This window comes from Oratosquilla oratoria, chromosome 7 (assembly GCF_046742065.1).
Source record: "Oratosquilla oratoria isolate Oo_2021 chromosome 7, ASM4674206v1, whole genome shotgun sequence".
Lineage (NCBI taxonomy): Eukaryota > Metazoa > Arthropoda > Malacostraca > Stomatopoda > Squillidae > Oratosquilla > Oratosquilla oratoria.
The window spans coordinates 81,148,937-81,169,356 of record NC_134783.1 but is presented as its reverse complement, the minus strand read 5'-3'; the positions used below and the strand labels follow the sequence as shown (position 1 = coordinate 81,169,356).

Below are 20,420 nucleotides of genomic sequence, written 5' to 3'. Positions count from 1 at the left end.
GACATCAGGAAATCACATGGCCCGGATGGAATTGCAAATTGGATTCTAAAAGAATGCAAAGAACTAACGGACAAAATACATAACATAATAAGTTGCTCACTCAAAGAAGGAAAAATACCAAAAGACTGGGAAAATGCTAACATTGTACCAATATATAAAGAAGGAAACAAGGAAGAACCAACTATCTACAGGCCAGTCTCTTTAACAAGCACTATAGCCAAAATTTGTGAGAAAATCATCAAGAATAGATGGGTAAAACACCTGGAAGACAACAATATAATAAGCCCAAGACAATTTGGGTTCAAACAAGGAAGATCATGTACCACAAACTTAATGTTTCTACTCAAGATTAATAGACACAGGGCAAGAAAGGAATGGATGGGGCTGATTGTGCTTTCCTAGACTTACAAAAAGCTTTTGTCAAAGTACCACACAAAAAATTATTAAAAAAAAAAAAATGGAACATATAGGAGGGATACAAGGGAACCTACTAAAATGGATGGAGGACTTCCTGATTGGTAGAAAGATGAGAGTAGTGCTCAGAGAAAAATATTCAGGTTGGAAAGAGGTGATCAGTGGAGTACCGCAAGGATCTGTATTAGCTCCAATAATGTTTGCTATTTATGTGAATGACATGGGTGATGATGTGAAATGTTACATGAGCTTCTTTGCTGACGACGCCAAACTGTTAAGGAAAGTAAAAACTGAAAAGGATTGCGAATCACTGCAGGAAGACCTGAATGAGGCATGGAACTGGAGTAAGAAATTGGAAGTGGACTTCAATATTAACAAATGTAGCATAATGGAGTTTGGAAAAGGCAAAAATAGAATATTAGGACAATATAAAATTGGAACCAAGGAGGTAAAGAAGGAGAGATCCGAAAAAGATTTGGGTGTAATTATCTCAAACGACTTGTCCTATGATAAACAGATAAACAAAATTGTCAGAGAATCCTACAACTTGCTAAGATCAATAAAAGTGGCATTTACATATTTGGACGAAGAAATTATTAAAAAAATATTGGTCACACTGATAAGGCCTAGACTAGAATATGCGGCGACATTGTGGTCACCCAGTACCAAAAAGAATATAAAGAAAATAGAAAGAATCCAGAGAGCAGCCACAAAAATGGCACCTGCACTTGCAAACTTGTCATATAAGGAGAGATTGGTTAAACTGGAGTTACCGACTCTGGAGCAAAGAAAAGAGAGATGTGACCTACTGACCATCTACAGAGTCATGAAGGGCACAGAAATACTCGATAAAGAGGACTTATTAAACTGGGACAAGAGAAGCACAAGAGGACATGGAAAGAAAATAAAAAAATATATAGCTACAGAAGAGATCTGAAGAAAAACAGTTTTCCACATAGAGTGGTAGACATTTAGAACAAACTGGACAATGAAATAGTGTACGCAAAAACCATTCATGAGTTTAAGAGCAAACTAGACATTGCGAGATACAACTAGGTAAACACACACACACACACACACACACACACACACACACACACACACACACACACACACACACACACACACACACACACACACACACACACACACACACACACGCCCGGTCGGGCGGAGATAAGTTGGGTTTGTCTCCTTTCACGTGTAGCCCCTGTTCACCTAGCAGCGAGTAGGTACGGGACGTTAGTCAAGGAGTTGTGACCTTGCTGTCCCGGTGTGTGGTGTGTGAGTGGTCTCAGACCTACCCAGAGATCGGCTAATAAGGAGCTCTGAGCTCACTGCCGTAGGGTGGTGTCTGGCTGTCTCGACAGAGACTGCAGCAGATCCGAGGTGAATACACACACACACACACACACACACACACACACACACACACACACACACACACACACACACACACACACACACACACACACACACACACACACACACTTACACGACTCGGTAGCGCGGTTGGTAGAGCGCTGGACTGGGAAGTACGGTGGTGCTCGCAGTAGCTGGTTCGAATCCTGCCCAGGGCCGAAATTATTTCGGTATCGCTGCGCTTCGGGTCGTTACTCTGACTCTCGTGGGCGGGGAGTTGGGGATGTGTGTGTGAAAGGTCATAGCATTACCCATAGATCGGTCATACGAGCTCTGAGCTCTCTTCCGGGAGGGAAATAGCTGTCGATTACGAGTCCAACACGTGATCCAAAGACCAAGGTGAAAGACCAAGGTGAATACACACACACACACACACACACACACACACACACACACACACACACACACACACACACACACACACACACACACACACACACACACACACACACACACGGCTCGGTGGCGGATTGGTAAAGCACTGGCCTCTCAAGTCAGAGAACCAGGGTTCGATTCCCCGGCCGGGCGGAGATAAGTTGGGTTTGTCTCCTTTCACGTGTAGCCCCTGTTCACCTAGCAGCGAGTAGGTACGGGATGTTAGTCAAGGAGTTGTGACCTTGCAGTCCCAGTGTGTGATGTGTGAGTGGTCTCAGACCTACCCAGAGATCGGCTAAGAATGAGCTCTGAGCTCACTGCCGTAGGATGGTGTCTGGCTGTCTTGACAAGAGGCTGCAGCAGATCCGTGGTGAATACACACACAGAAACACTGTTTACAAATATATTCGGATTCACTGCAATTTGTCTTCATGCACGTCTTAGTCCAGAGAAGTATAATCAACACAATAGCTTATGCATATTTCAGTGCAATAAATGTTGTGACTGTACACTTGTCTAGCTTTCCCTGTGCATTGCCCGCAGCTGTTTTTATAGGGTGCACATCTGACCTAGTGACCGGTATTGTCTGACTCTGTTAATATGTCATTAATCGACTCAGTAATTGATTACATGATCAGTAAGGTCTATATGCTATCAAGCAGCGGTGAGCCAGAAAATGTTGAGATGGTTTTGTTTTTGTTATAAGTTTATTACACTTAGAAGGCGACAAATATAAAAATATAAACACGAAAAACATAGAACATGAGAAGTTATAAATATACATGTAGAGCTCACAGGACATATGGAATGATGTTCATTACATAGGTGATGGTAGTGTATATGTAAAAAATGAGAATAAAAAAGAGTGTCTTATGAGTCTCAAGCGATTACTTCTCAGTAACTATTCACATACACATATTCAGGAATGCCCGTGTAACAATAGGTTGTTACAGTATCGTACAGTAGCTGTTTAGTGGGTACATAGAATATGTTCCAATACCCACTGTAAAATATCCTATCATATTTGTGAGTTCTCAGTAAATTCATTCGGTGGGTCTCACAGCAACCCCCCCCCCCCCCGCCTCCATTACCAACTGCTTGTGATTGCTTCGTTCGTCATGCCATGGTGACACTCAGACCGGTTTGTGCATTCGCACACACGTATACACATAGAAGGAGATTGTTCCTACACCTTTGACACGGAACCTATATTCATTTGATGATTTATGTCACTTGAACAACTGTGCCAGGTTTCGATGTAGGTACATTATTGTGGGGCAACTATCCCAAATGAAAGTAGGGAGGTTTGTTTTCCTATTTTTGAACATAACCATTCATTTTTTTTTAATTCTTATTAAATACCTGATTCAAATTTGGGGTGACCACAAGGTGACCAGCCATATAAGACCATCTTTGGCAACTTCATACATCCGCCACTTGAGTAAATAAAAGTTTTCAGAAGCCATAGGTTATCATGACAAAGAAAACGTATTCGATTATCATTTTCTATTGTATGTTATATGATAGACTTTAACTTATAAGTAGTATTTATATTGATGGTAAATCAAAATATATTCTAAATGCATTTCCGTCCAAATTCAATTTGTAATGAAGATGTATAACTTTTCTAAAAGTTGATACTAAATTAAACGTTATGCCAGTGAATAAATTTATCACAGGCGACTGTAGATATCTATGGGATGCACCAGTCTTAATATATACTTTTTGTAATTCTAAGGATCATAATAGACATACATGCAGTCATCCTATATAATCGCATACCGCATCGACATATGTTACAAGAATTTGCATATTATTTAATTTTCTATCCTTCTTTTCATTTCTCTGTAAGACATTACTGAAATATGTTGTCTTTTCTATTTACTGTATGTAATAATTTAACCAAGAGAATTTTTGTATTTTAAATTAATTAAATGTTCATTTATGTTCTTTAATAATGATTACTAGTACAGAGATCTGTCAATGATTGCACACTAGCAGACAATAAAACAACAATCATAAATGTGACAGGTTGGGCAGCTTATAAAACAAATAAGCATCAAATTTAGTAAGTTTGTAGAATGTAAATAAGCTACTTTAAATTTGGAATGTTTTTAGGTAATATTAAACCCTTTATATCATCTTCAAATCTTTTGTGGTCAAACCCGTAGAAGAACTTACAGTCTCAATGGTAGTAGAACTGGATATGCGGTGATATATCGCGAAGCTGCCTCCTGTTGATCAGTTTCGGTTTCTGCAGCGGCTACACTTCTTTCAAAGGTAGGATTTGACATATTTGCATTATTCATTGTTTCTAAATGTGAGACAGTAGATATATAATTCAATATAACACAATAACCTCTAGATTGAGTTGATTTTCCTCTTAGAGGGAAAACGGGAAAGTCGTGCGTTATTGCGTCATCACAAACCATTTGCGTTCGAGTTAAATACTGTACTAAGTACTAACACGATAATTTATTGTCGAAGAGGTAAAGTTCAGGGATGTTATTTTGTGCACTGATACGGTAAAATAGACTTAAAAAGGGAAGACATAGTACGCCATTTACCTTATCATTATGAAGGACGATAGGAAGTCGTGAATGATCTAAACATTATATTCGGCGCATTCAGTAGAAATAACAAAAGTGTTATTTTGGAAATGTCTGAAGTTGTCAATGAAATTGTTATTGCCGCGTTATTGCCGCACGTAATATTCAAAACATTAGCTTATCTACAAAGCTTATCTACAAAAATCAACATGTAGAATTAAAGCAACTCTAGATAAAGCCTTTGGCTTTGCCTTATTCTTCAGGAAACAATATTCAATGTCAAATTGTATAATATACGACTTAAAAGCATGAGAACATATACAAAAAATCCTCTTGTATTCACTAAATTTAACAAGTAATATTTTGGTCTCCCTGAATACCAATGCTGTCTAGTATTCATATCTGTGTCAAGTGTAAAATTGTATTCTAATACAGCATCCAACACAGATTAGACAAAAATATCGAAATATCGTGCAACATTGTACTATATGAGGAATATATCTGTTCTATGCAGCTCCCAGGAGAAACTGATGATACATATTGAGAACACAAGCAAGAAACTTCATCATGAGTAATGAATTAGTAGCCGTCAGTTTATATATATATATATATATATATATATATATATATATATATATATAGATATATATATATATATATTTGTTTTTATCTTTCTTACGAGCGCGTGTGTGTGTGTGTGCGTGTGTGTGTGTGTGTGTGTGTGTGTGTGTGTGTGTGTGTGTGTGTGTGTGTGTGTGCATACATATGCATACATACACAAACACACACACACACACACATTATATATATATATATATATATATATATATATATATATATATATGTATGTATGTATGTATATAATCACGAAGAACCCACAGTAGGAATAAAAGGAAACTTAGAAGAAAGTATAACTTCTATATTTCGGATAATAGCTATAGCCCTCTTCAGGAAAATACAGGTTACAAGAATTTGTAGAGACATAAATACGATTGAGATATGAGTAGAAGGGGAAAAAGCAGAGCTAAAAGCATGACAGTCCGTCGCGTAGGGCGGCGTCAAAGGGGAGGGGATGTGTGGGTAAAGGTGTGAGGTCAGAAGGGAAGCGGGGTCAAGATTGGTGGGGGAACGGGGTCAGGAGGGTGATTTTTATTCAATCAAACGGCTCACAACTAGCCGTGAGATTATGTCCGGGGAGCATTGACCTTTGGAGATGTTCAAGTTCGGACATTCTTCGATTACGGCGGATTCAACAATTTTTCTTCTAAAGCTGCATTTGGACAAAATCTTGGCCTTATCCCAGTCAAGACTATGATTTTTGGTATTGACATGTTGAAACACAGCGGAATTTTCCTGGACATAGCTAATGGATCTTTTGTGCTCCGTTAACCTGGTATTAAAATTTCCTGCCGGTATGCCCAAGGTACACTAAATCACAATCTTTACAAAGAAGACTATACACTCCTGGGCCCCATTTGATCACAAATGACGTTACCACCCCCACAGGCTTGGTAACACTTGGAGAATAGTCTACAATTTTTGTAGTAATAGTCATCAAGTTTGTACAAGCCTAAACTTAAATTGATATAATAATCAAAGGTGTAATTAATATAACTAGATTCAATAACATTTCTTTCTAATGAGGACTTACAAGAAACTATTTTCTTTGACTTAATCCAATCAATAGGATGGTTATGGTCTTTTATACTTTTGGATGTTTTAATTCATTGTAGTGGTAAACAATTTCAGTCTGACATTTTTAGGAAACAAACTAATGTTCTATCATATGTCCACTTTTACTCGGCTCATCATCAAAAAATATAAATTTCTGTATTCATTTCCATGTTTCTTAGAGCTTATGGGATATGTAGCCCCGAATTTTTGGATGATGAACTGAGGAAATATATAACATAGCTTCTGAGTTAAAATATCCGAAACACTTAAAAGACGCTTCTCAAAAAAGGACTTACAAATATTTCCATAACGCCTCCCATGAAAGAAAAGTATTTTGCAAAAAGAACTTTCTGGTTCTTCCTTAGTTGAACTGCCTGTTATTCCCTAAACAATTCAATAGAAACTTGGTATTCAAAAACAACAATACCAAAGAAAGTAAGCTAATTAAAAATTCACCTGATGTAAATGAGGGTTGTGTTTACTCAATCCCTCGCCTTCAATGTAACAAATCTTAAACTGGCAAATACCTAAAAACAAGGATCAATTAACATAATTGTAGTGTAAGAAGTGGGCAAATATCCAGTTTAATTTTTGTACATGTAAGAGATCATAACCATCCTATTGACTGGGATAAATCAAAGAAAATTATTTCTTGTAGGTCCTCATTAGAAAGAAATATTATTGAATCCATTTATATTAAGCACACCTTTGATCATGACATTAATTTAAGTGTAGGCTTGTACAAATCTGATCACTTTACTACTACGAAAATTGTAAAATATTCCCCCAAGTGTTATCAAGCCTGTGGGGTGGTAACGTCATATGTGATCAAATGTCCATAAGTGACAACATTTCTCGACCTGGTAATGGAGTATCTTGTGTGACCTTAGCATGTCCCCTACCTTGTCTATTACATCATGTATATTTATGCATCTATGTCACTGTCACTTTGTATTCCCTGAAGATGTCTTAAATAGACGAAAACGTTCGGACTAAGTTACTTATTTCCCAGTATTTTTTCTGCAAATTAATTTCACGTGTTCTTGGGAATTAATGCATATAGCTTTACATGGTATAAGTGGTAGCCTATTAAGGTGGACTAGTAATTGGTTGAATGGTCGAAAACAGAGAGTTGTTTTAAATGGAAAAACTTCTGGATGGGAAAATGTTACACGTGGAGTTCCTCAGGGTTCCGTTCTTGGGCCACTTCTATTCATAGTATATATAAATGATATAGACCATGGACTAAAATCTACTGTTTCCAAATTTGCTGATGATACAAACCTGTGCGGAGTGGCAAATGATCACTTAAACCAATTAGATATTCAAGAAGATTTAGATCAATTACAGCAATGGTCTGAAAAGTGGCTAATGAAATTTAACACGAGTAAATGCAAGGTAATGCACATAGGTAAAAACAACAATAAGTACGATTACAAGTTATTTGGAAATTCGTTAACAAAAGTGGATAGTGAAAAAGATCTCGGCGTAATTATCAGTAACGATCTCAAATCATCCAAGCAGTGTATTTCAGCCTCTGAAAAAGCAAATAAGATTCTAAGACTGATTGCGCGATCTTTTTATTTCAAAAGTCCATCACTCATTAACAAGCTATATAGTTCGTCCACATTTGGAATATGCTGTTTCCGTATGGTCACCGAATCTCATTAAAGACATTGACAGACTGGAAAAAGTAAAACGGCGAGCCACAAAACTCATTCCAAATATCAAAAATAAATCATACGAAAATCGACTAAAACATATGAATCTGTTTTCCCTAAAAAAGCGTAGACTCAGAGGTGACTTGATACAGGTCTTTAAGATTCTAAAGGGAATTGACAACATCAAAAGTGACCAAATTTTCACATTGAATGAGAATCAGACAAGAAACAATGGTCTCAAACTATCCGGAAATAGATTCAATTTGGAAGTAGGTAGAAACAACTTTGCCAACCGTGTAGTTAATGAATGGAATAAACTTCCTGCGCAGGTAGTGCAATGTAGTTCAGTTCGAAGCTTTAAGACTCATTTAGATAAACATCTAAGCAAGATGCTGTAATGATTATATGATTTATTTTATATTATTTGTTTTTGTTTTGTTATCATTTGTCGTTTGATTTTCATTTATTATTAGTTATGTGTCAATTTATTACTATTTACTGTTTACCTGTTTGTTTGTTATTCAACTATACCTATGCATTTATTTATGTACAAGCACCCGGACCTGGCTTCGCCAGGTGTGCTTGGCCTACGGCGTAGCTCGCTTCGCTTCGCTTGGCAATATTTCGTATAGATTCTCTTAGCAATATTTCGTAAAGATTCTCTTGGTAATATTTCGTAAAGATTCTCTTGTTAACATTTGGTAAAGATTCTCTTGGCAATATTTCGTAAATATTTTCTCATTAATATTTCGTAAAGATTCTTTTGTCCGAATTCCGTAAAGATTATCTTTTTCTTGTTAGCACCACTTTCTTTTTCCATGGTAATATTAGTGTTTCCGGTGATGACTCATTTCCGGGTTGGGCCTTGCGTAGGAGGTTGGAAGGTTTAGAGAGAAATGTTTTTTTATGTTAGTGGAGTGGAGATTCTCTTGGCAATATTTCGTAAAGATTCTCTTAGCAATATTTCGTAAAGATTCTCTTGGTAATATTTCGTAAAGATTCTCTTGTTAACATTTGGTAAAGATTCTCTTGGCAATATTTCGTAAATATTTTCTCATTAATATTTCGTAAAGATTCTTTTGTCAGAATTCCGTAATTCCGTTTTTATGTATATAGATTCTCTTGGCAATATTTCGTAAAGATTCTCTTAGCGTTATTTCGTAAAGATTCTCTCGGTAATATTTCGTAAAGATTCTCTGAGTCTGAGTAAGATGTGTCCCCGGGAGTTAGTGTTTCCGGTGATGACTCATTTCCGGAGTAGGAGGTTGGAAGGTTTAGAGAGAAATATTTTTTTATGTATATAGATTTTGTTTGTTGCATACATTATCATAGTTTTTTTATTATCATTCTATTATTATGATTTTTTTCGCATCCGACCTAGATATGGACCAAAAGGTCTCCTGTCGGCATGCTCCGCCTTTGTAATCCTTCATATATATATATATATATGTATATATATATATATATATATGTATGTATATATATATACATATATATACATATATGTATGTATGTATTTATGTGTATATATATATATATATGTATACATATATATATGTATATATATACATATATATATACACATATATATATGTATATATATATACATATATATGTATATATATGTATATATATGTATGTATATATATATATATTATATATATATGTATGTATAAATAAATATATATATATATATGTGTGTATTTACCTAGTTGTATTTACCTAGTTGTATTTTACGGGAAGGGGAGCTATGCTCGTGTGTCCCGTCTTCATATCTCATTTTATCTAAACTATTTTTAAATTCATGTATTGTTTTTGCACACACCACTTTCTCATCTAACTTGTTCCAACTGTCTATTGCTCTGTGAGGAAAGCTGTTCTTTTTAAAATCTCTTCTATAGCTGTCTTTTTTTATTTTCTTTCCGTGTCCTCTTGTATTTCTGTCATCCCATTTTATCAGATTCTCTCTATCAGTAATTTCTATGCCTTTCATGATTCTGTAAATAGCTATCAAATCTCCTCTCTCTCTTCTTTGCTCTAGTGTCTGTAGTTTAAGTTTTTGTAGTCTCTCTTCATATGATAGTTTTGAGAGTGTTGGTGCCAGTTTTGTAATTGCTCTTTGTATTCTTTCAAGTTTTTTTATTCATTTTTTTGTACTTGGTGACCATATCGTTGCTGCATATTCCAATCTTGGTCTTATCAGGGTGATTAGGATTTTCCTCACCATTTCTTCATCCAGGTATGTAAATGCCACTTTGATTGTTCTTATTAAATTATAAGTTTCTCCAAAAATCTTATTTATATGTTTCTCAGGTGACATATTATTCATAACAATGACTCCCAGGTCCTTCTCATTTTCTACTTTTTTTATTCCTTCTTCTCCCAAATTATATGATCCTGCTATTCTGTTTTTGCTTTTTCCAAATTCCATTATACTACACTTTTTTGTATTGAACTCCATCTCCCACTTCCTACTCCATTCTTGTACTTTATTTAGATCCCTCTGTAGTGATTCACAATCTTCTTCAGTTTTCACTCTTTTCAGTAGTTTTGCATCATCTGCAAAGAAGCTCATATAGCTTACAATTCCTTCATCCATATCATTAATATATATAGCAAACATTATTGGGGCCAGAACTGTTCCCTGCGGGACACCGCTTATTACTTCATTCCATTTTGAGTGCTGATCTCTTATCACTACTCTCATTTTTCTTTCTTGCAAAAAGTCTTCCATCCAATTTAGCAATTTACCTTGTATTCCTCCTTCATATTCTAATTTCTTAAGCAACTTCTTATGTGGTACTTTGTCAAAAGCTTTTTTTAGGTCTAGAAATGCACAATCAGCCCATCCATCTCTTTCTTGTATTATATCTATTAGCCTTGAATAGAAACATATTAAATTGGTGACGCATGACCGTCCTTGTCTGAATCCAAATTGCCTTGGATTTAGTACGTTGTTTTTTTCCAAGTATTTTACCCATCTACTTTTGATAATTCTTTCACAAATTTTTGCTATTGTACTTGTTAGAGAGACTGGTCTATAATTGGTAGGTTCTTCTTTATTTCCTCCTTTATATATAGGTACTATATTTGCTTTTTTCCAATCTTCTGGAACTTTTCCTTCTTTTAAGGAACTGCTTATTATGCTATGTATTTTGTCTGCCAGTTCATTCCTGCATTCTTTCAGAATCCAGTTTGCTATTTCATCTGGCCCATGCGATTTTCTGACATCAAAATTACCCAAGTGTGTCAATATTTCATTCTTTGTTACTTCTATTTCTTCCATAGGGGGGACTTTTTCTTTCCACTCAATCTCTTCAGGTTGTATATTTTCCCTTGTAAACACTGATTTAAAATGTTTGTTCATAATTTCTGCCATTTCCATTTCCTCAGTGTATTCAACTCCTCCTTGTCTCAATTTCTCCAAGTCTTGTTTGTTTTTCAGTTTATTGTTTACAAATCTGTAGAATAGTTTTGGTTGATCTTTACACTTTTCTATAACATCTTTTTCATATTTTCTTTTTTTCTCTCTGCACTTTTGTACATATTCATTTCTATAACCAGTATATATTTTCCATTTTTCAGGTCTTCTGTCTTTTTTCCATCTGGTCCAGGCTTTGTCTCTTTTGTCTTTTAACTCCCTACAACTTTTGTTGTACCAGCATTTTACATATTCTTTTTCTTGTTTTTGTCTTGGGACATACTTTTCCACTCCTTTTTTGTAAATTTTTGTCAAAATATTCCATTTCTCTTCCACTGATGTTTCTTCTTTGTATATTTCTTCCCAGTTTTCTTGTTGGAAGAATTCTCTTATTTTATCAAAGTTTGTTTTTTCATACATCATTCTTCCTTTTCTATATTGTTCATTTCTTTTCATATATTTTTCTTCATTAAGTTCCAGTTCAATCAATATGTGGTCACTTTTACCTATATTCAATCTTGTCCACTATTCTAGGTTCAGATGTAATTATTAAGTCTAGCCTCGATGGTTCTTCTTCATTTCTATACCTAGTGTTCTCTTGTATCCATTGTGTCATTGAATGGTCAGTAATCATCTCAAGTAGAGCATTTCCCCATGAGTCATCACCACTCTTTACTGTCATTTCTTCCCAGCAGATTTCTTTGCAATTAAAGTCGCCCATCATAACTATTCTTCCTCCGTCTTCCATTATTTTAGTTAATGCTATCTTTGTGTCCTCTAACATACTTTTATATTCACTCTCCTCCCATGAGGCTGTTTTCGGAGGCACATAATTGATCACAAATTTTCTGCTCTTCTTATCTCTGTCTTCCACTTCTAGCATAATCATCTCTACTGTATTCTTTCCATATATGACACCTTTCACGTTTATATCCTTCTTAGTCAGGAACATAACTCCACCCCCTTGCTTTTTCTCTCTGTTTCTAATCCAATAATTGTATGCATCATGTCCTACACTGTTGGGTGGTAGTGGGCCTTTTAATTTTGTTTCTACAATTCCCATTATGTCCGGTTCTTTTTCTTTCAAATAATCATTCAGCTCATTCAATCCTGTTATTAATCCATCTATATTTGTGTAAGACACTCTTAGTTTTCTGCCACTTCCATTGTGTTCTCTGTTTCCCTTATGTTTTTCTTTTGTATGTCGAACTTCCTTATTTTCATGTTCACTACTCTCCAATAGAATCTCTCTTTTTCTGACTCCGTTCTGTTCTCGTTTTTTGTCTTAGCTTCCAGTCTTTTCTGCTTTTCTTCCTCTCTTTCCTCTTTATTCATTTCTCTTTTTATCCATATCTTTTTGTGTTGTTCACTTGTTGCTAGTTTCCCTGTTTTGGATAAGATATTCTCTGCCGTTGTTTGTGACTTGAATTTAATCTTAATTGGTCTGGTCTTGTCTGTGCTATACTTTCCGAGTCTAAATTTCTCTTCGATTTGTTTCATAATTCCTGGTTCATCTTCCTGAACTGATTCTAGTAATTGGCTTACTTTTTCATTTTCCTCTTTGATTCTTGTGGTTCTATCTGTGTTGTGTTTCTCTTCCATTCCTAATATAATTATACATTTCTTCTTGTCTGCTAAATCCCTTACTATATTCTCCTTTTGTCTCATCACTTTAATAACTGAGTCTTCAGTATGTTCTTTCAATTGCTGTTTGACTATGTCAGTGAAAGAAATCTTATTTCCTTCTTGGGTTTGCTTCCAATTTTTACTTTCTTTAGCTATTGTTTCTCTGTTTTCTTTACTATTCTTCTTCAATTCCTCATTCTCCCCCTTTACCTCTCTTAACTGTCTTTTTAGTTCTTCTATTTCATCAGTTAAGTTTTTATTCGCCTTTTCCAGTTCTTCCAATCTTTCAACCCTTTTTAAAATGGTGTTCATATGACCTAACCTACTCTCCAAGTCCTCGATCACCTTATCAACCTTCTTCTCTAGTCTTGTCAGTCGGGGGGGGTTTGTGTCCCCCCCACTCTCTTTAAATCCCTTGAAAATATTCTCATCACTTTCTGCTATATTGCTCCTATCTATACCTCTAATCTTCACATTCCTATTAGACATGTTATCATCCAACTCGTCTTGGGGTCTTTTGTCTACCCGGCGGCCCGTCAGGGCCATTTCCTCCACCTCCTCATTACCTTCCATTTCCCCAGCAATCCCTCCCCCTCTCCTCTTTTCTTACTTTCCCACTACCTCACGAGCAATTTCCCCCCCCCCCCCTGCAAATACAAAAAGGCACTTCTCTTTGCGTTGGTATCCACAATCTGCACTTTTCTTCAGAGCGTTCTTCAAGCCGTCCGTTCGTTGAAAGTGTGTGTGTGTGTGTGTGTGTGTGTGTGTGTGTGTGTGTGTGTGTGTGTGTGTGTGTGTGCGTTATGATAATTGAGAACAAAGTGTGTATATGCACGCATACTATTGACCACCTGGTGCATATATGTATGCATGAGCACAGGCATGTGGGAGTTCATGATATAAGTACTGGTGCCAGCATGCAGGTCGGGAAGTGCGGGGTTGCCAAAAGAAATGCGTGACGGCGTAGTGGTCACGTGCATAGCAGCATGACGGGTGCTTTTAGTGTACAACGCAATTCAGCCGCATGTCAACGTCTTCATTGTGATAAATATCCCCACAATACTAAATAGAATCTGCTCGTTTTAGCCAGAATTAAATTTCAGTCGTACTTCGCCCTAAAAATGGGTGTTTAAAAGGGAAGAAGTCCTTCGGTGTGTGTATTCACCTCGGATCTGCTGCAGCCTCTCTTCGAGACAGCCAGACACCACCCTACGGCAGTGAGCTCAGAGCTCATTATTTGTCGATCTCTGGGTAGGTCTGAGACCACTCACACACCACACACCGGGACAGCAAGGTCACAACTCCTTGACTAACATCCCGTACCTACTCACTGCTAGGTGAACAGGGGCTACACGTGATAGGAGACAAACCCATCTTATCTCCGCCCGGCCGGGGAATCGAACCCCGGTTCTCCGGCTTGTGAGGCCAGTGCCTTACCAATCCGCCACCGAGCCGTGTGTGTGTGTGTGTGTGTGTGTGTGTGTGTGTGTGTGTGTGTGTGTGTGTGTGTGTGTGTGTGTGTGTGTGTGTGTGTATTTACCTAGTTGTATTTACCTAGTTGTATTTTACGGGAAGGGGAGCTATGCTCGTGGGATCCCGTCTTCATATCTCATTTTATCTAAACTATTTTTAAATTCATGTATTGTTTTTGCACACACCACTTTCTCATCTAACTTGTTCCAACTGTCTATTACTCTGTGAGGAAAGCTGTTCTTTTTCAAATCTCTTCTATAGCTCTTTTTTTATTTTCTTTCCGTGTCCTCTTGTATTTCTGTCATCCCATTTTATCAGATTCTCTCTATCAGTAATTTCTATGCCTTTCATGATTCTGTAAATAGCTATCAAATCTCCTCTCTCTCTTCTTTGCTCTAGTGTCTGTAGTTTAAGTTTTTGTAGTCTCTCTTCATATGATAGTTTTGAGAGTGTTGGTGCCAATTTTGTAATTGCTCTTTGTATTCTTTCAAGTTTTTTTATACATTTTTTTGTACTTGGTGACCATATCGTTGCTGCATATTCCAATCTTGGTCTTATCAGGGTGATTAGGATTTTCTTCACCATTTCTTCATCCAGGTATGTAAATGCCACTTTGATTGTTCTTATTAAATTATAAGTTTCTCCAAAAATCTTATTCATATGTTTCTCAGGTGACATATTATTCATAACAATGACTCCCAGGTCCTTCTCATTTTCTACTTTTTTATTCCTTCTTCTCCCAATTTATATGCTCCTGTTATTCTGTTTTTGCTTTTTCCAAATTCCATTATACTACACTTTTTTGTATTGAACTCCATCTCCCACTTCCTACTCCATTCCTGTACTTTATTTAGATCTCTCTGTAGTGATTCACAATCTTCTTCAGTTTTCACTCTTTTCAGTAGTTTTGCATCATCTGCAAAGAAGCTCATATAGCTTTCAATTCCTTCATCCATATCATTAATATATATAGCAAACATTATTGGGGCCAGAACTGTTCCCTGCGGAACACCGCTTATTACTTCATCCCATTTTGAGTGCTGGTTTCTTATCACTACTCTCATTTTTCTTTCTTGCAAAAAGTCCTCCATCCAATTTAGTAGTTTGCCCTGTATTCCTCCTTCATATTCTAATTTCTTAAGCAACTTCTTATGTGGTACTTTGTCAAAAGCTTTCTTTAGGTCTAGAAATGCACAGTCCGCCCATCCATCTCTTTCTTGTATTATATCTATTAGCCTTGAATAGAAACATATTAAATTGGTGACGCATGATCGTCCTTGTCTGAATCCAAATTGCCTTGGATTTAACACTTTGTTTTTTTTTTTTTCTAAATATTTTACCCATCTACTTTTGATAATTCTTTCACAAATTTTTGCTATTGTACTTGTTAGAGAGACTGGTCTATAGTTGGTAGGTTCTTCTTTATTTCCTCCTTTATATATAGGTACTATATTTGCTTTTTTCCAATCTTCTGGAACTTTTCCTTCTTTCAAGGAACTATTTAGTATGCTATGTATTTTGTCTGCCAGTTCATTCCTGCATTCTTTCAGTATCCAGTTTGCTATTTCATCTGGTCCATGCGATTTTCTGACATCAAGATTACTCAGGTGTGTTAATATTTCATTCTTTGTTACTTCTATTTCTTCCATAGGGGGGACTTTCTCTTTCCATTCGTTCTCTTCAGGTTGTATGTTCTCCCTTGTAAACACTGATTTAAAATGTTTGTTCATAATTTCCGCCATTTCCATTTCCTCAGTGTATTCAACTCCCTCCTGTCTTAATTTCTCCAAGTCTTGTTTGTTTTTCAGTTTATTGTTTACAAATCTGTAGAATAGTTTTGGTTGATCTTTACACAATTCTATGATATCTTTTTCATATTTTCTCTTTTCCTCTCTGCACGTTTGTACATATTCATTTCTATAACAGTTATATATTTTCCATTTTTCAGGTCTTCTGTCTTTTTTCCATCTGGTCCAGGCTTTGTCTCTTTTGTCTTTTAACTCCCTACAACTTTTGTTGTACCAGCATTTTACATATTCTTTTTCTTGTTTTTGTCTTGGGACATACTTTTCCACTCCTTTTTTGTAAATTTTTGTCAAAATATTCCATTTCTCTTCTACTGTTGTTTCTTCTTTGTATATTTCTTCCCAGTTTTCCTTTTGAAAGAATTCTCTTATTTTATCAAAGTTTGTTTTTTCATACATCATTCTTCCTTTTCTATATTGTTCATTTCTTTTCATATATTTTTCTTCATTAAGTTCCAGTTCAATCAATATGTGGTCACTTTTACTTATTGGTGTTTTATATTCAATTTTGTCCACTATTCTAGGTTCAGATGTAATTATTAGGTCTAGTCTCGATGGCTCTTCTTCATTTCTATACCTAGTGTTCTCCTGTATCCATTGTGTCATTGTATGGTCAGTAACCATCTCAAGTAGAGCGTTTCCTCATGAGCCGTCTCCACCCTTTACTGTCATTTCTTCCCAGCAGATTTCTTTGCAATTAAAGTCGCCCATCATAACTATTTTTCCTCCCTCTTCCATTATCTTGTTTAATGTTATCTTTGTGTCCTCTAACATACTTTTATGTTCACTCTCTTCCCATGAGGCTGTTTTCGGGGGGCACATATTTTATCACAAACTTTCTGCTCTTCTTATCTCTGTCTTCTACTTCCATCATTATCATCTCTACTATATTCTTTCCATATGTGACACACTTCACGTTTATATCCTTCTTAGTCAGGAACATAACTCCACCCCCTTGCTTTTTCTCTCTGTTTCTAATCCAATAATTATATGCATCATGTCCTACACTGTTGGGTGGTAGTGGACCTTTTAATTTTGTTTCTACAATTCCCATTATGTCTGGTTCTTTTTCTTTCAAATAATCATTCAGCTCATTCAATCCTGTTATTAATCCATCTATATTTGTGTAAGACACTCTTAGTTTTCTGCCACTTCCATTGTGTTCTCTGTTTCCCTTTTGTTTTTCTCTTGTATGTCGACTTTCTTTAGTTTCATATTCACTACTCTCCAATAGAATCTCTCTTTTTCTGACTCCGTTCTTATCTCGTTTTTTTCCTTTGCTTCAAGTATTTTCTGTTTTTCTTCCTCTCTTTCCTCTTTATTCATTTTCCTTTTTATCCATACCTTTTCATATTGTTCACTTGTTGCTAGTTTCCCTGTTTTGGATAAGATATTCTCAGCCGTAGTTTGTGAACTGAATTTAATCTTGATTGGTCTGGTCTTGTCTGTACTATATTTCCCTAGCCTAAATTTCTCTTCGATTTGTTTCATTATTTCTGGTTCATCTTCCTGAACTAATTCTAGTAAATTTCTTACTTTTTCATTTTCCTCTTTGATTCTTGTGGTTCTATCTGGGTTATGTTTCTCTTCCATTCCTAATATAATTATACATTTCTTTCTGTCTGCTAAGTCTCTTACTATATTCTCCTTCTGTCTCATCACTTTAATAACTGAGTCTTCAGTTTGTTCATTCATTTACTGTCTGATTATGTCAGTGAATGCAACTTTGCTATTTTCTTGGATTTTTTTCCCAACCCTCCTTGTTCTCCTTATTATTCTCCTTTAAGACTTTATTCTCTTCTTTTACTTCTTTTAACTGTTTTTTTAATTCTTCAATTTCCTTAGTAAAGTTTTTGTTCGCATTCTCTAGTTCTTCAAATTTTTCAACCCTCCGTACAATGTTGTTAACATGACCGAACCTACGCTCCAAGTCCTCGATCATCTTATCGACCTTCTCTTCTAGTCTTGTCAGTCGGGGGGGGGGGTTTGTGTCCCCCCCACCCTCTTTAAATCCCTGGAAAATATTCTCATCACTTTCTACTGTATTGCTCTTATCTATACTTCTAATCTTTACATTTTTATTAGACATTTCATCGTCGCTCAGCTGGTCGGGGGGCCGTTTGTTTACCTTTCGCCTGTCTGCCTGAGCCAAGTCCTCTCCTTCCTCATTTCCTTCCATTTCCCTCAGCAATCCCTCCCCTTCTCCTCTTTCCCTACTTTCCCACTACCCCACGAGCAATTTCCCCCCCACCCTGTAAATACAATAGGCACTTCTCTTTGCGTTGGGATCCACGAAACTTCAATTTTCTTCAGAACGTCTTCTAAGCCGTCCGTTCGTTGAAGTGTGTGTGTGTGTGTGTGTGTGTGTGTGTGTGTGTGTGTGTGTGTGTGTGTGTGTGTGTGTGTGTGTGTGTGTGTGTGATTCGACTTGTTCTTTGGATCACGTGTTGGACCCGTGATTGACAGTTATTAACCTCTCGGATGAGAGCTCAGAGCTCGTATGACCGATCTATGGGTAATACTGTGACCTTACACGCACACACACACACACACACAACTCCCCGCCCACGAGAGTTGGAGTAACAACCCGCAGCGCAGCGATACTGAAATTATTTCAGTCCTGGGCGGGATTCGATCCCGGACCGCCGTAGTGGCAGGCGAGAACTCTAACCACCGTGCCATAAGGTGTGTGTGTGTGTGTGTGTGTGTGTGTGTGTGTGTGTGTGTGTGTGTGTGTGTGTGTGTGTGTGTGTGTGTGTGTGTGTGTGTGTGTGTGTGTGTGTGTGTGTGTGTGTGTGTGTGTGTGTGTGTGTGTGTCTGAGTGAGTGTGTGTGTGTATTTACCTAGTTGTATTTTATGAGAAGGGGAGCTATGCTCGTGGTGTCCCGTCTTCATATTTCGTTTTATCTAGGCCGTTTTTAAATTCATGTATTGTTTTTGCACACACCACTTTCTCATCTAATTTGTTCCAAACGTCTCTTACTCTGTGGGGAAAGCGGTTCTTTTTCAGGTCTCTTCTATAACTGTCTTGATTTTCTTTCCGTGTCCTCTTGTATTTCTACTGTCCCATTTTATTAGATTCTCTCTATCAATAGTTTCTATGCCTTTCATGATTCTATAAATAGTTATCAAGTCTCCTCTCTTTCTTCTTTGCTCTAATGTCTGTAGCTCAAGTTTTGCTAATCTCTCTTCATATGATAGTTCTGAGAGTGTTGGTGCCAATTTTGTAATTGCTCTTTGTATTCTTTCAAGTTTTGTTATACATTTAGTTTTAACTTGGTGACCACGTCGTCGCTGCATATTCCAATCTTGGTGTATGTGTGTGTGTGTGTGTGTGTGTGTGTGTGTGTGTGTGTGTGTGTGTGTGTGTGTGTGTGTGATAATAATAACGATGATATTAATAATGATAATAATTATAATAATAATGATAATAATAATAATAATAATAATAATAATAATAATAATAATAATAATAATAATAATAATAATAATAATAATAATAATAATAATGATAATAATAATAATAAAATAATAATAAAAATTATAATAATAATAATAATAATAATTATAATAATAATAATGATAATAATAATAGTAATAATAATAATAATAATAATAATAATAATAATAATGATAAAAATAATAATAATAATAATAATAATAATAATAGTAATAATAATAATAATAATAATAATGATAAAAATAATAATGATAATAATAATAATAATAGTAATAGTAATCATAATGATAATAATGATAATAATAAAAATAATAGTAGTAACAATAATAATAATAATAATAATAATAATAATAATAGTAATGATAATAATAATAATAATCGGTTTATTGGTTTAACAGTGATACAGTGATACATTGACAATGTACAATTTGAGCTAATTCTAAGACTAGATTAAATTGAATTAATGATGTGTACCATGGACGGAATAGAGTTCTTATAGTGGTTAGTCCTCGGCGCTCTGATGGGTACGAGCTTGTTGGT

General features: G+C 35.9%; 1 protein-coding gene across 4 annotated transcripts in view; it reads left to right on the top strand.

Moving 5' to 3' along the window:
* Nucleotides 1-4,382: 4,382 nt before the first annotated feature.
* Gpo1 (glycerophosphate oxidase 1) overlaps nucleotides 4,383-20,420 on the top strand; it is a 125,461-nt gene continuing 109,423 nt past the window's right edge. For all 4 annotated transcript variants that reach the window (XM_076188439.1, XM_076188437.1, XM_076188438.1 and 1 more), the window contains exon 1: nucleotides 4,383-4,491. The gene's annotated coding sequence lies outside the window, so the exon portion shown is untranslated. The remainder of the gene's footprint in view (nucleotides 4,492-20,420) is intronic.